The following is a 15,644-nucleotide window of genomic DNA, read 5'->3' as shown; positions in this document are numbered from 1 at the left end:
TCATGGTCAAGACAAACCGCAAATGATCATGTGTTGGTTAAACATTATGGATTTATGTTAAAACACCAGCACACACACACACACACACACACACACACACACACACACACACACATAGATACAATCTATAAAAACTAAAACTTTTTTTTAAAAAGAGTGAAAGCTGGTTACAGCTGCGGATCACAATTTTCGAGCAGCTGGTGGTTTGGGCTCCCATGTGTTTGAGATTTTCACTCGCTTGTCGTATATCAACCAGAAGTTTTCATGCTTGCTCACAGCGTCGCTCTGCTTGTCAAGTATGGCCTCAAAGTTGTCAACCTCTAACAGTTCAGCCATTATAGATTCCACTACTCCGGCGATTTTCACAGGGTCGCAGAGCATGAGTTTCAAAAACAGCTAACTCCTGATTGTCACCAAGAAGTTGTCGTTCCACAACATGTTCATGATGGCGTCGTATTTTGCTTGAAGAAAATACACTGGGACTTCTTCCAGAGAGCTGTGTTGACGCTGGATCGGGTGGTTGACAAGACACCCATAACACTCATCTTTCCACACCTTATTCACAGTTCTGGTGAGCAGGTGGTAGATGGCAAATTTCACATGCTGCACGAGACGGGGTCCCTGGTCTTGAGGCATAAATTTCTGTCCACATACACACCACTGTGAGTGGAAGCGTCTGCTGGGGATGGGTTCAGCCGTATGGATGAAGAATCCTGGTGGGGGTTGTTGTTGTTGTTGGATGGCGTGAGCAGCTTAGGTTTGAGTTCTGGTGAATACAGTCCGGGGACGAGGTGGGTTTTGAGTGGTGTCCGGGTGTCTGTAAGTAAATGAAATGAGAGAAGGGTATTAACACATGAATCAAACACATACACAATGTCCACAAAAACCCTGCCTTGAACACCTACCACACACCTACACAATATAGGATCTCATCAATGCTTCCTTGGAGGGGTGCAGAAAGCCATCACATGCGTTATCATCAGTCTGATTTGATACATCATCAAAAATAAGGCGCTTCCTAACTCCTGCAAAAGCTGTGGCCACTGGGTCCTTCTCAATGACTTCTTGTAAGGCATTACACACCTCACACAAAGCTGGTCTGTCGCACTACTGTACAAAAAAAAAAGTCTTCAAATTCTTTTGGGCCTTTTTTTGTTCTATTGAGACATGTTGTCAGGTACAACACAGCACCATCGTGATAAGCTCTATATGATTTGGGTCCTGATGAGCTGTGCCATCGGAACATGTACAGCTCGGTGTAGCCCGTTATAGGGCTACTGTGAAACTTTGCACGCAATATATCATAAAAATGAGACCAATCACAAATAGACATGCCGTGTGCGACTCCGTATGAGTCCACGCAAGCATCGCCCACACTCAGATAAACTTTACAGTCTTCATATTTAACTTTATACACATACCGAAAAACTCCTTCTACAACCTCCCCATACTTTATTCTTCTATCTGGCCGTCGTGCCAGCATCATCTGTTCCTGTCCCACTTCTTCTGATAGTCTCAGTGACGGTGAGGCTGTGGAAGCAACTGTATCTGTTTTCCTTGTTTCATAACTCTACTCTGTCCTGTCTGTGTCTGACGCATTCTGTTGATTTCGCTCGCTCTGTGTCATGCTACTTCTGTAATTATTATGTCTTGTAAGCTGCAGGGGAGGGGTGATACCTGGGTCAGAACATCCCGTCCCGCTTGGTCGGCCTTGCACTATTTCATCTTGTTATACTAATTTAAGCTGCTACTACGCCTTGCAAATGCATAAATGTATCTACGGTATACATGAACTGTATTTTTGCTGTTGTGGTTATGGTGGTCTTCAGGAATTGTGCTGCAACTGCTGACATGTTACCAAGAGCATACTTTGGCTTCTGCATTATTTGTTTGTGTGCTACTTGAAGGAGGACTGCTTTTAGGTTGGCTTGTGATGGTACAGTTTCCACTCGTAGGCACTCAAGCAGTTCTAGTAACTCATCCTGGCCATCACTATCAAGGTCTTCCTCTAAGGCAGCAGTTAGGAGCTCTCTCTCACACTGACTCAGGTACAGCATCAATGATTCAAACAGTGAATCAGCATACACAGCATGCTCTCCAAAAATCAGTGCTGTGGTAAATGCTGGGGCAAGGCACAACGGAAAGTATCCAAGATCCAGAAATCCCTTGGCCAATATTTTTCCCACAGTTTTCAACTCTTCCTCCTGCCATTTCGGTGTCAGGAATTCCACCCTCATTTCCGTCCGCTCTGCTGAATTCAAAAACTCTGTCCAAAATGCAGCTTAAGCATCTCTGGACACACCATCTGAATCTGCACTCCTATCATTAATAAAAGCAAACTTTAAAGGGTACTTGAAAATCAACTCTTCTTTGAACTGACAAATCATTTCCTCTAAGAGATTTACTCTGTGAAGTTTAAGACTCACATAATGTTGGTCAAAGCCTGCATCAAAACTTGAGTAGTTGTCAGTATGTTCATCATGGTCCCCTGACATAGGGGTTGATGTGGAGAGGGCACTGTTGATGACTTCCTCGTCTAGAGTGAAAACTGGGATAGCATCATCAAGCTGAATTTCTAAGGGTGGGTCATTAAGTGCATTACCACCTGAAGGGACAGCATGATCAACACAATCTCTTAAAATAGGAGTGGCTGTGGACAAGGCAACACTGAGGACTTCATTTTCAGGTGTGAAGACTGGAACAGCGGCATTCAGTTGGACCTCTTAGAGTTGGTCACAGTGTGCACTTGAATGGACAGGATGGGCAATGTCATCTGCTAAGACAGGAGGTTGTAGTAAAGGCAACACTGATAATAGCCTCAGTCGAAAAGGAAAGTGGAAAAGTGTCATCCAACTGGCTTGCAGAGGATACACCTACAAGGCCACCAATGATCACCTCTAAATTATCAGACTCAAAGGTGAGATCAACAACATTTGAGTCTTCAACTGTACCAGATTGTTCTCTTTGTGGTTAATTCAGTCTGGCTGGCTTTTCTTGGCGCTGATCAGAATTGGTCTGTCTCTGCTGCTCTATTATAGTGACACCACACTTGTCCCTTTTCCTGTCCACTTCTGTGTCAGATGACTCTACGAAGCATGTTGTGCTTAGGTAGAACTGTAACATCCCAAATTTTGACACTGTGTACAACTCACCAACAGTAATGCTCATCTAGGTGTGATTCCTTTAAGTCTCAAATATCGTGTAGGAAGTCTTCCCATTTTCCTTTTTTGATTCACCACCTGGAAAAAACAGTTCTTTGGCAACTGACAAAATGTCTGTTTTGGTTGAATTCTTGAATACCTCAACTACCCTGGTACCACCACCACAATGCTTCCTCATTTGTTTTCCCTCATGGATCCACCCAAACTAAATTTTTCTTGAACTCTTAAGAGCAATTTTTAAAACGATCATGGCTTGGTTTTTTTGCACACATTACAGGCCTGGGTTCCTGTTCAGACTCCTCATCTTGACTTGTTGTTGCTGTCCTTAGTTTCTTCTGAAGTTTTTCAAGAAGGGACATCCCTAGAACTTTCGTCTTTTATTTACTTGTCCAGACAGTATAGCCTCAGAACAATCCTGTCCCCATAAGATGGTATAAGGCATCTTGTATTTTTCTGATAAGCGATGAGTCAATATGTGAAGAAACATAAAAAAATAAGCGAACTTTAAATGAGCTGCCAGTCAATTTGTACCTAAGTATCAGTATACTGTTAAATTGTAGGGCTGAACAATTAATTGAAATTTAATTGGTACTTTAATTTGTTACAGATCACTGTAAACTCACACATGAACCATACATATATACTTCAATAATACATATTTCAATTTAATTTTACAAATCATATTACATTTGGGATATCAGTCAAATTAATTGCGATTAGATACATTTTTGTTTAAATTGTGCAGCCCTATTATATACCAAATAACTGCAATCATGACTTTTCTGCACTTTTTTTCAACAATGTCATTTCACAACTCTTACCAGCAAGAAATATTTAGCCGCAGTAAGACACAGTTAAATTGTAAAACTAATTAACCTTACCTTGTCTTGTTGCATTCAGCCAAGGTTTTCCTCTGCAACACCTTGCTTCTGAAGAAAATCCCATAAGCCATTGTCATGTGACGTTTGCTCTGCCATTTCCTCAGTTTCTTGAAAATACAACAGGTTTTGCTGCCTCAGGGCTCAAGTTTTGATCTCAGGTTAGAGTGAGATCTTTGCTGGCAGGGAGGTAGGCATTATGATAATTTATGAAGGATTATAGTGACCTAGGGTCGTGTAGTGACCTAGGGTCGTGTGTGTGTGTGTGTGTGTGTGTGTGTGTGTGTGTGTGTGTGTGTGTGTGTGTGTGTGTGTGTGTGTGTGTGTGTGTTGGTTTAAGTTCACATGTGGTCTTGTCAAACTGTGAAAGCTGAAATTCCCCAAGATGAGCTCTGGTTATTTTCATGTTATGATAGGCTACAAAATCTAAAAAATCATGATGTAACTTAATGTGCTCATGGCACTCTCGTCGTGTAACCTACGCGCTGTCTGCATCCTCTTCTCGCCAACGTTGCTACGTCAGATTACCCGGATACAGCAAAGCTATTTTCTGATTAGCTGCAGTGTAGTAGTATGTTGTTTTTTGATTGGCTGGAGTGTGCCAAGCTCCTGGTGTGCGCTACAATGTCCATGGCATCTTGGTTCCGCTGCACATGTGGCAGTATTGATGGCAAAACATGATAAATTTTTCTGCGTGAGAAATACCAGGTGTGGCGGATGAGACCGTGAACAGAACATGCGTGTGCCACACTCTGATGATTGTTGACAGGGCTCTAAAGTCTCACCCATTCAGTCTCCTTGTTAGCTATGTTAGCGGTGTGCTAGCTTAACATCAATAACAACAACTCAATCTTATCTGCCATGTCAGCTTTGCTGTTGCCACGGTAACAACATCACATGGCAAAACGTAACAGTGCCACAGTCGAAAATAAACCAAGTTTTTGATTTACTCATAGAATTTACCTCTTCATGGAAGTGCAGTTAATGGTTCTGAGTGAAGCAGTGGCCAATGTGGCACCTTTCCTTATCTTGTAATTACCTACGAGATCTTTTCTTGTAATTACGAGACAAGGTGTCTGAATTTTATTTTTTTATCAAGTGAATGCAATGCGCTTCTGTAGCTTCAACTCCAGGTTCTACAATACTTTTTTCTGTGCCACTGCCATTGTGATCAGTGGATGTGGCTGACGTTTCAATGCAAGCTTCTAATTAGCCTCCATTTGACAAATATGGAGCCACTCTACATCTATTGCTATGACATGAGAACTCTGTGTCACATCAAAGACTTGCTTTGACACAGTGTGAGGACAGTTAAAGTTTTTCTTAAAACAAATTTTGAATTTGAATTACTAAACATACTGCGGATATTTAAAATTACATGCACAATCCATTATTTAATCCAAACTCTGTTGATTCCTTTGATGCAACTCCTTTCCCATGGCACAATTTTCCCCTGCAGGAGAGCATCTGGTGTGTTCCCTCCCAGTCTTAAATCATGAGGCAGCACGAAGGAATCATAATAGCAGCGAGCTTCGACTAGACAACTTACTTTTGTACTTTATTTTCTTCACTTGCTATGACGCAAGTCTGGTCTTGTTATATGGCCCATGTAGGTCCTCAAATCATAAATGTGTGGTTTTCATACACAACTATGAATCATGCTGGATTTTAAAAAAAAATCTGTAGAGAAATGATGGTTCTGAAAAGGAAGCCAATGTATAAGTGCCATAAACCTTCTTTCTGATGACCTTATCGTCAGCAGTTACAGTCTGAAACAGTCCAATTACATTATAGAAGTCTGTGAGTATTCTGCTTTGGTTCCCTCTCACTTGAGCCTCTTCCTAGTGACTGCACTTTTCAGCTAGACAGTGAGTGCCATACCATAATACCATGCCATATCTGATAAAACATTGCACAATGTGAACATGACATAACATGAGCAGTTGCCTCACCTAACAGGTTGAGTCAGTGGATTAAGGCAAGGCAAGGTAAGGCAAGGCAAGGCAAGGCAAGGCAATTTTATTTGTATAGCCCGTTTCCACAAACAGTTTGTCTCAAAGGGCTTCACATGGCATCATAACAACATCCTCTGTCCTTAGACCCTCACATCAACTGAGGAAAAACTCCATAGAAAACCCTTTTTAACAGGGAAAAATCTGAGAAACCTCAGGGTGAGCAACAGAGGAGGGATCCCTCACCCAGGACGGACAGACGTGCAGTAGATGTTGTTACAGACAAGAAAACAGTTTACAATACAAAATGTGGGAAACACGGAAATGTTAATAACAGCTGAAGAAGGAAGCTTCTGGAAGGGGAGGCAGGGAGAGCAAGCCAGCTTGATGGGGGACTGGATGGCAGACTGGTTCATGGAAGGGGAGCGCAGGCCGGTGTAACAGTAGGGAATAAGAGGGGGGGGGGGCGATGCAGGCGGCGGTTGGGGCTCTGGTGGATCTGTGGAAACACAGAGAGACTGCGAGACACCAAGGCCAAACTACAAAGTGCAACAAGTAATGGTAATGACAGTTCCAAAAATGTGCAGGGAGGAGAGGAGGAGAGGGGGGAGAGGAGAGGAGAGGAGAGGAGAGGAGGGAAGGGCTCCATGTAACCTGATGTGTCCCACAGCAGTCTAAGCCTGTAGCAGCATAGCTATCAATGGTTCAGAGCTACCTGAACCAGTCCTAACTGAAGGCTCTGTCATAGAGGAAAGTCTTAAGCCTGGACTTAAACGTAGTTAAAGTGTCTGCCTCTCTGACCCATGGAGAGAGCTGGTTCCAAAGTAGAGGAGCCCGGTAACTAAAGGCTCTACCTCCCAGTCTGTTTTTACTGATACTGGGAATCACTAAAAGACCTGCATTCTGGGAGCGGAGTGCTCTGGTCGGACAGTAGGGACTAATGAGCTCTACAGTAGGGACTAATGAGCTCTAATGAGCTTAAGGGAAGCCAGCCAATCATACACATATTCAACATAATGATGCCTGGATGCTCCCAGAACAGAATTGTTTCCCTGTCATCAATAATCTCAGGGCCATGGGCTCTCAGCTTCCTTGGTGAAAATAAATGTCCTTGGTTTTATTTGTGTCCCACCAAACCGCAAGGTGGATATGAATTTTTAGTATCCCGAGGAGCAGTCATCTGTTACGGCTGTTGTATTAAAAACTGTGCTAAAATCAGCTGACAAAGTATGCAAGTATGTAATATAAGCATAAGCCTCAAGATTCTCTAAATGTTTGGAGGTCTGTACCATCAGATATTGTTGTCCATTTTAGCTTCATTTTGCAATGGAATAACTGATTTACCAACAGTAAAAGCATGGAGAGGCTGAACACTGTGCTGTTCTCAGTCTGGCATGGATTGAATATAACTCTCTTATAAACTACACAATGCAGCTTGGAACTCAAGTACATTTTTGGAATCCTTGTATCCATGGTAGGATTGTTTTTTGTGCATTCTAATCCATTGTCTTCGTCTTCGTCGTCCTCCGGTGGGTCAGGGTTGCGGGGCAGCAGCCTCAGCAAGGAAGCCCAGACTGTCCTCTCCCCAGCCACTTCCACCAGCTCTTCCAGGGGAATCCCGAGGCGTTCCCAGGCCAGCCGAGAGATAAAATCCCTCCAGCGTGTCCTGGGTCGTCCTCGAGGCCTTCTCCCGGTTGGACATGCCTGGAAAACCTCCCAAGGCCAGATGCCTGAACCACCTCAACTGACTCCTCTCGACATGGAGGAGCAGCAGCTCTACTCTGAGCACCTCCCGAATGACTGAGCTTCTCACCCTATCTCTCAGGGAGAGCCCAGCCATCCTGTGGAGGAAACACATTTCGGCCACTTGTATTCGCGATCTCGTTCTTTCGGTCATTACCCAGAGCTCATGACCATAGGAGAGGTTTGGAACGTAGATTGACCGGTAAATCGAGAGCCTCGCCTTCTGGCTAAGCTCCCTCTTCCCCACAACGGACTGGTTTAGCGCCCGCATCATTGCAGATGCTGCCCCAATCTGCCTGTCAATCTCCCGCTCCATCCTACCCTCACTTCTAATCCATTGTTTTACCTGAAAACTGCCTGGTTATTGTAGTTTGTTTACAACTTTATATTGTATCGATCAGACCTATGCAGGAACCCGAATGAGGCGCAAAGGAGCTACGTTTAACATACATTGCGAACTAATTCACATGCTTTCACAAGCAAAAATACTTTAGTGAGTACCTAAATGCTATCACAACATGTGTACATGAAAATACAACATATTTAAACATATTCAAACATTTAAAAAATATGCGAACAATTAGTGTGCAGAAATACACATCAGTATGTAAGAATAAATTGAAATAATGACTATGTATAATTTGTATAGTGTTGAAGAGCCTTAACAAGAATAGATTAGTGTATATCTAATAGATAATGTGGAGATTCTTATCTCTTATTCTTATTTATGCATGTGGATATGGATGTGGATATAATCCTTCAAATGGACAGGAATAATGTATAAAGGGTGTGGGTCAAGCAGAGTAGAAGATGGGATGAGTAAATAATGAGATGGCGAGAGGAGGAAACAAGTCTTCAGCTAAGTAAGCCAGCATATACTGCACTCTCTCTGAAGTAAATAATTAATGCATGTGTCTTTCTGTGCTGATGACTGCTTTTATTTAGTCATTAATTTCTACCTTAGATCATAAACTTGACTCCTGAAGTTTAACTGTTACTAGTTTTTCATCAAACATCTCCCTTCTCCTACACACACCACTACCACTCTGTATTCTTTGTTAGTTCTGACAGTCAGTTTCTTTGGTTTTACTGATCTAAATTCCACTTATCATTTGTCGTAGTGTCTCTTTGAAGTTATGAGTTTTTTGTTTATTTTTTCCCCAATCTTTTTTCACTTGGCAAATCTTGAATGAACAGAGGGTGTACTGTGAAGCAAAATTAATAAGTGAGCTAAACTGAGCCTAGGCCAGAGTTGTCTTTCTCACAAAGACGGCTCTCTTATAACCTGGCTACTTCACATGGTGTCTTACAATCCCAACATCACCTACTGTGGCCCTCGGGTCCCATTTTTGAAATGATGTGTAGGATTCATATTAAAAGTGTACAAAGCAAAAGAAAAAAAAGGAATTTGCCAAAATTTTTCAGATATTCAGGTCAGTGTATGCTCCCCTTTGAGATATTTGCCTCTATAAAACACAGTCCATCGAGAAATGTGCACATATGAAGCTGCATTACATTTTTGATTTGTTCAACCATCCTACTGTATGAACGTTTTATTTTTCAATAATGATTTTTAATATTTCAGGAAGGCCTTGAGGGATTATTACAATTTGCTACAAATATCCACTGTAAGTCCCCGATGAACTGAAATTATCTTGGTGGGAAAAATGTCAAAGTCACTGTCACCACACATGAATACAACATCATAAATGACTTGAAGAAATTTCTTCAAATAGAGTACAAACATGACCTTCCAAGGCAACTGGATATGAGAGACCAAAAGAATAGTAAAAACTTGTTATTCAATACAATACAAACCACATTATTTTCCTGCTACTTCGTCCATAATGGGCGGGATCCTTGCCTCTGTATTGTATTTATGTACATTCATTTTTAACTGAAAATAGACATCCCCATTGCTACATCTAAGCACCATGGCAGAAATGGCTTTAGGTCAAACTTCAGATGGAAACTCAAACCTAGAGGGTAGGTAGAGTGTTTTCTTGCAACTTCAATTTTTCTAGCTCTTAAATATGTAAATGTTATTAAAGCCGCAAGCAGCATTGTTAGGGCCTACGGCCGCATCGTTGACGCCGGCCCGAATCCAACGGCGTATTTGCCAAATCTGTGGGCCTTGTAGTTTAGGAGATAGAAGCCTGAGTCTGATCAGAGAGTGAGAGCAGAGCTGAGAGCTGGCCCTTTAAGAACCCCTCCCCCACTGCTCTGTCTTTGATCTGTGCTAGAGTGAGAGCAGAGCTGAGAGCTGGCCCTTTAAGAACCCCTCCCCCACTGCTCTGTCTTTGATCTGTGCTAGAGTGAGAGCAGAGCTGAGAGCTGGCCCTTTAAGAACCCCTCCCCCGCTGCTCTGTCTTTGATCTGTGCTAGAGTGAGAGCAGAGCTGAGAGCTGGCCCTTTAAGAACCCCTCCCCACTGCTCTGTCTCTGATCTGTGCTAGAGTGGAGAGCAGAGCTGAGAGCTGGCCCTTTAAGAACCCCTCCCCCACTGCTCTGTCTTTGATCTGTGCTAGAGTGAGAGCAGAGCTGAGAGCTGGCCCTTTAAGAACCCCTCCCCACTGCTCTGTCTTTGATCTGTGCTAGAGTGGAGAGAGAGGAGGAGCAGCAGAATTTTAGTGTGTAAAAGTGAAATAAGTCAGCATACGCTGGTCAAGAGTGACACATAATATCATATTTTGGTAGGGATTTTTGTCAGGAATCCTGTGGTGTGTTTTTTTAAAGCTGTGGGATGTATGGTGTAGACGTGAGAAGCGTTTGTTTGACAGTATGTACCCTGAGAGGACACCGTCTCCCCATAGACTTCCATTGTAAGCGTGAAACGTGTCTCCCCCACTTTGAGGGCTTATAAAATCCAAACCGAGAAATTCATATAAAAACTTTTAGCAACTTTTAATCAGCACAGTTGGGAGAGTACTGTGTGAAAGTTTGGAAGCCATACCAAAGTCCTCATTTTGACAGTTTTGTCCAATTTGTGGACATTCTGCTGTAAATAGGTGAGGGGTCAGAGTGTATAAATTTTGTGTCTTGATGAGACGAGTCCAACGGTGTTGGTCCCATGTTTGTAGGACATTCATGGGAGGAATTATAGCTCTCCAAATTATCTAAAATTATCTTTTAGTTGTGTGGCTCCCGAGGTGGCGCTATAGACTTTTGTGGTGTTTTTTTTTTTTTGGATTAATGAATGTGTCGCCATTGCACGTGCTAATTGACTGCAAGAACAGTCTAGTTCCAGGTTTTGAATGGGTGTGTATGTGAAAACCAGCTCCGGGCTGTCTGGCCGAGCTGCCTCATGGGTGTTGGGGGGGGGGGGGGCTGGGACACTGTTTAGTTTTTTTTTTGAAGTGTTTTTAGGGCTGCTAAAGTGTTGCTCTGCCGAGCAAACATAATAGTAAAAGTACCTTCAGGCTCAGGCCCTAAATATCAGAAATACATGGGAGACAGACAACCATTCACACTCACAGCAACATCTATGGTAAGTTTAGAGTACTCAATTAGCCTAGTATCCATTTGCATGTCTTTGGACTGTGGGAGGAGGTCAGAGGAGTCGGAGGAAACCCACGCAGGCACACAGGGAGAACATGCAAACTCCACACATAAAGATCCTGTGCCCGAGCTGGGACTCAAACCCGGAACCTTCATGCTGTGAGGCGTGTGATATGTGTATGTATATGTATATATATATTTTAATAAAAGATCTTTAAATCACCATTTCAGCTGTCTGATTCTGATCTGAGCATCAATACAATTTCAAATTTTGGTCTGAACCTGGACTGATGGGTTCATAAAATATAAGGTGTGATCTGCAGATGTAAATTATCATGGATAGTGATGTATTTTCAAAACAGAAGCAGTAGGTTGGATATGCTTCCTATTTTCAAGCCACCGTGCAATGTTGACAAATGAACCAAGGGGTCCTTGCAAGTGACCAAGCATCTGCATGAAAATTTGTGGTTGTTCATCAAGAATTAACATTGCAGCTCAGTCTTACAACTTGTTTGTGTTTATTAGCTTCTTTATGTGCAGGTACAAGAGAAAACAATATTCACTCTTGATCGGGTTTAAAACACTAACCAAAAACTTGTCCAAACTAAAGTGGCAAATTTTTTGTTTGTCTTCAAATGACCCACTTCAAAAAAGCTGAGGTGCTGGTCGAGGAGCAGGTGGAGAGATGGAGCCAATGAAGGAGTGTTGTTGAGAGAGACTGCTAGAAATGATTTGAGGCCTGCAGGTGTTTTCATATCCTAAAAAAGGTCGATATTTGCGTTCATTCTGACGTTGACTGTACTGTGCAGCTTCAAATAAATAACCATAATCACAAAACGCCTCGAGATCGACTCTCAATAGAATTATCATTCTTTTCTCTCTGGCAGATTTGGATATTGCTCCTTCAGGGTTCTCAAATGACTTTGTTATTGAATGCAGTGTGAATGTGTGCTTGTTTATTTGCGTGTTGGAGGCATTCAAATTTCACAGAGTCAATGAACTATGGGCATTTAATAAAGTCTGTGTGGGGGAAATCTTGTGACAGTTTATAGATCTGTGTTTTTGTGAGCGTGTGTGATTGTTTGTGTAGCCACGGGCTGTGAACAACAACCCACAGTAATTGAATCTTCAGCTGAGCTCTTAAGTGTAATCATTAGACAAAGCTAACACAACACACACGGACACACACACACACACACACAACTCGTTCAGTCTCATTACAGTTTAAGACCAATATAGCAGTAGCTGAAGTGCACAGCAGTAGGTTTTGTCTTTCATCATTAAAAGCTTATGGCTCACTGTGTTTGAGCCCTAACAGATTCAAAGGGATATACCAGGAGTAGAGTGAGGAAGAGTTGCAAGGTTGTGTTTTTAAGACATTAAGATATTAATATGTAATCCACGTAACAGAGACCATTAATGCAAGCTTTAAATGCACACAGCACATATTGTGATGGCTTGTGCCAGAGCCAGGCAGTTGGAAAGCCATTCTCATAATGTGTTTCCTGTCCATATTGTGCAGGGTATCATCACCGTAGATAGGATCTTCATCATAACAGCTGAAAGAAGTCATCATTTGTGCTGGCAATCACAATAGGTAGCCGTTTGATGGCAACTAAAGGTGTTTTTTGGCAAAAGGATGAAGCACATCATCAAATATACTGAAGCATGGTAAAAAGAGCCACCGACCCTGCTGCATAGTATGCTGCTGACTAATAACCCTTGGTCAGGGCTGTTTACTCTGAGCTCTGTAGTCACTTTAACTGTTGTCTTAATGGAACTGTCCACCCCCATCACCATCTTCCTAAATTCTTATTTAGCCTTGCTCTGTAAAAAGCAACAAAATAGGGCTGACTTACCTATTACAGTTGCATTACAATTCATATGATAACAGACAAGACTGCAGCCACACTGGCAATCCCAAGAGAATGTAGACTTCACTAGCCACAATCCACAAAAATGTTAGCTGCATGAAAAAAGATAATTAGGGCTTGAGCCCAGAGGTACTTCGGGGCGAAGACCCTATTGTGTTTGCTTGACATACTCGCCACTTCAAAAGTTAATTTGACCCCCTAAACATGCTCAAAAACTCACAAAATTTGACACACATCGAGTGCAGCAAAAAATTCGATAGAAAAAACAATGCAGCACTCTACTCAATAGCGGCACCTACATACACAAAAAAACATGCCACGGCTTGTAGGAATGTCCGACAGACATGGGACCAACACCGTTTTATTCGTCTTGTCAAGACAGACAAATCATCTACAGACATCCCTGACCTAACTGTAACAGAATGTTCACAATTTGGACACTAATGTCCAATTTTGGACAATTTTGCGCCCCGAACAAACGCTATCTCCTCCTAAGGCGTTCATGGTATCGCTTCCAAAACTTAATACATGACTCTCCAAACTCTGTTGATTAAAAGTTGTTAAAAGTTTTTATATAACGTAAAAGGTTTGGATTTTATAAGCCCTCAAATTGGGGGAGACACTTTTTACACTTTTCACCTTACAATGGAAACCAATGGGGCACCTGTCTGCTCTCATGGTACATACTCTCAAACACTCGCTTCTCACATGTAAACTAAAACTCCCACAGCTTCAAAATACACACCACTGTATTTCTGACAAAAATCCCTACAAAAATATGATATTATTATGTTCCACTTTTGCCCAATATATGCAGAGCTATTTGATTTTGACACAATACAAATGTCAACATCCTCCTCTGCTCTCCACTCTGACACAGACAGCAGAGAGCAGTGGGGGAGGGGCTCTTAAAGGGCCAGCTCTCAGCTCTGCTCTCACTCTAGCACAGATCAAAGACAGAGCAGCGGGGAGGGGTTCTTAAAGGGCCAGCTCTCAGCTCTGCTCTCACTCTAGCACAGATCAAAGACAGAGCAGCGGGGAGGGGTTCTTAAAGGGCCAGCTCTCAGCTCTGCTCTCACTCTAGCACAGATCAAAGACAGAGCAGTGGGGGAGGGGCTCTTAAAGGGCCAGCTCTCAGCTCTGCTCTCACTCTAGCACAGATCAAAGACAGAGCAGCGGGGAGGGGTTCTTAAAGGGCCAGCTCTCAGCTCTGCTCTCACTCTAGCACAGATCAAAGACAGAGCAGTGGAGAGGGGTTCTTAAAGGGCCAGCTCTCAGCTCTGCTCTCACTCTAGCACAGATCAAAGACAGAGCAGTGGGGGAGGGGCTCTTAAAGGGCCAGCTCTCAGCTCTGCTCTCACTCTAGCACAGATCAAAGACAGAGCAGCGGGGAGGGGTTCTTAAAGGGCCAGCTCTCAGCTCTGCTCTCACTCTAGCACAGATCAAAGACAGAGCAGTGGAGAGGGGTTCTTAAAGGGCCAGCTCTCAGCTCTGCTCTCACTCTAGCACAGATCAAAGATAGAACAGTGGGGGAGGGGTTCTTAAAGGGCCAGCTCTCAGCTCTGCTCTCACTCTAGCACAGATCAAAGACAGAGCAGTGGAGAGGGGTTCTTAAAGGGCCAGCTCTCAGCTCTGCTCTCACTCTAGCACAGATCAAAGACAGAGCAGTGGGGGAGGGGCTCTTAAAGGGCCAGCTCTCAGCTCTGCTCTCACTCTAGCACAGATCAAAGACAGAGCAGCGGGGAGGGGTTCTTAAAGGGCCAGCTCTCAGCTCTGCTCTCACTCTAGCACAGATCAAAGACAGAGCAGTGGAGAGGGGTTCTTAAAGGGCCAGCTCTCAGCTCTGCTCTCACTCTAGCACAGATCAAAGACAGAGCAGTGGGGGAGGGGTTCTTAAAGGGCCAGCTCTCAGCTCTGCTCTCACTCTAGCACAGATCAAAGATAGAACAGTGGGGGAGGGGTTCTTAAAGGGCCAGCTCTCAGCTCTGCTCTCACTCTCTGATCAGACTCAGGCTCCTATCTCCTAAACTACAAGGCCCAGGGATTTGCCAATTACACCGTTGGAATCGGGCCAGCGTTTCGCACCCAGTCACGGGCGCGCGGAGGCTCAGGCCCTAACAACGCTGCTTGCAGCTTTAATTATGTATGTTTTTGCAGAATCTCAGAATACAAAAAACGTTTGAGGGACTATCAAAATGATGAAGGCCTTGAAAATATGAATGTGCTCAGTAGATTGCAAGCAGTTTAAGATTTTGTTGTTCGACATAATTTTGAAGAAAACATCTTTCAATTTTTTAGCCATCAAATTTATTAAATCTGTCTTGTTAGGATCATGAATAGATACATTCAATGAAAAAATATTTCAGTCAACTAATCAAAGGAGGCTCTCACAGTGCTTTACAATGTTGCCTCATTTCACTTACACACACACACACACCCACACACACATATACATGCACGCATGCCCGCATGCAGGCACACACACACAGATCGAGGTTGGTCACTGCCATGAAAAGAACCAACCTACTTGAGAGGTTCT

At 43.1% G+C, this 15,644-nt stretch overlaps 2 pseudogenes; both read right to left on the bottom strand.

Moving 5' to 3' along the window:
• Positions 1 to 396: 396 nt before the first annotated feature.
• On the bottom strand, positions 397 to 2,495 carry LOC147250448 (uncharacterized; annotated as a pseudogene).
• A 475-nt stretch (positions 2,496 to 2,970) lies between these two features.
• On the bottom strand, positions 2,971 to 4,138 carry LOC147250447 (uncharacterized; annotated as a pseudogene).
• Between the last annotated feature and the right edge of the window lie 11,506 nt (positions 4,139 to 15,644).

The sequence above is a fragment of the Aulostomus chinensis genome, chromosome 13, assembly GCF_037954235.1.
Source record: "Aulostomus chinensis isolate RoL2024-O1b breed Wild chromosome 13, RoL_Achi_v1.0, whole genome shotgun sequence".
Classification (NCBI taxonomy): Eukaryota; Metazoa; Chordata; class Actinopteri; order Syngnathiformes; family Aulostomidae; genus Aulostomus; species Aulostomus chinensis.
Note: the sequence above shows the minus strand (reverse complement) of the source record. Positions and strands in the feature narration are given on the sequence as shown.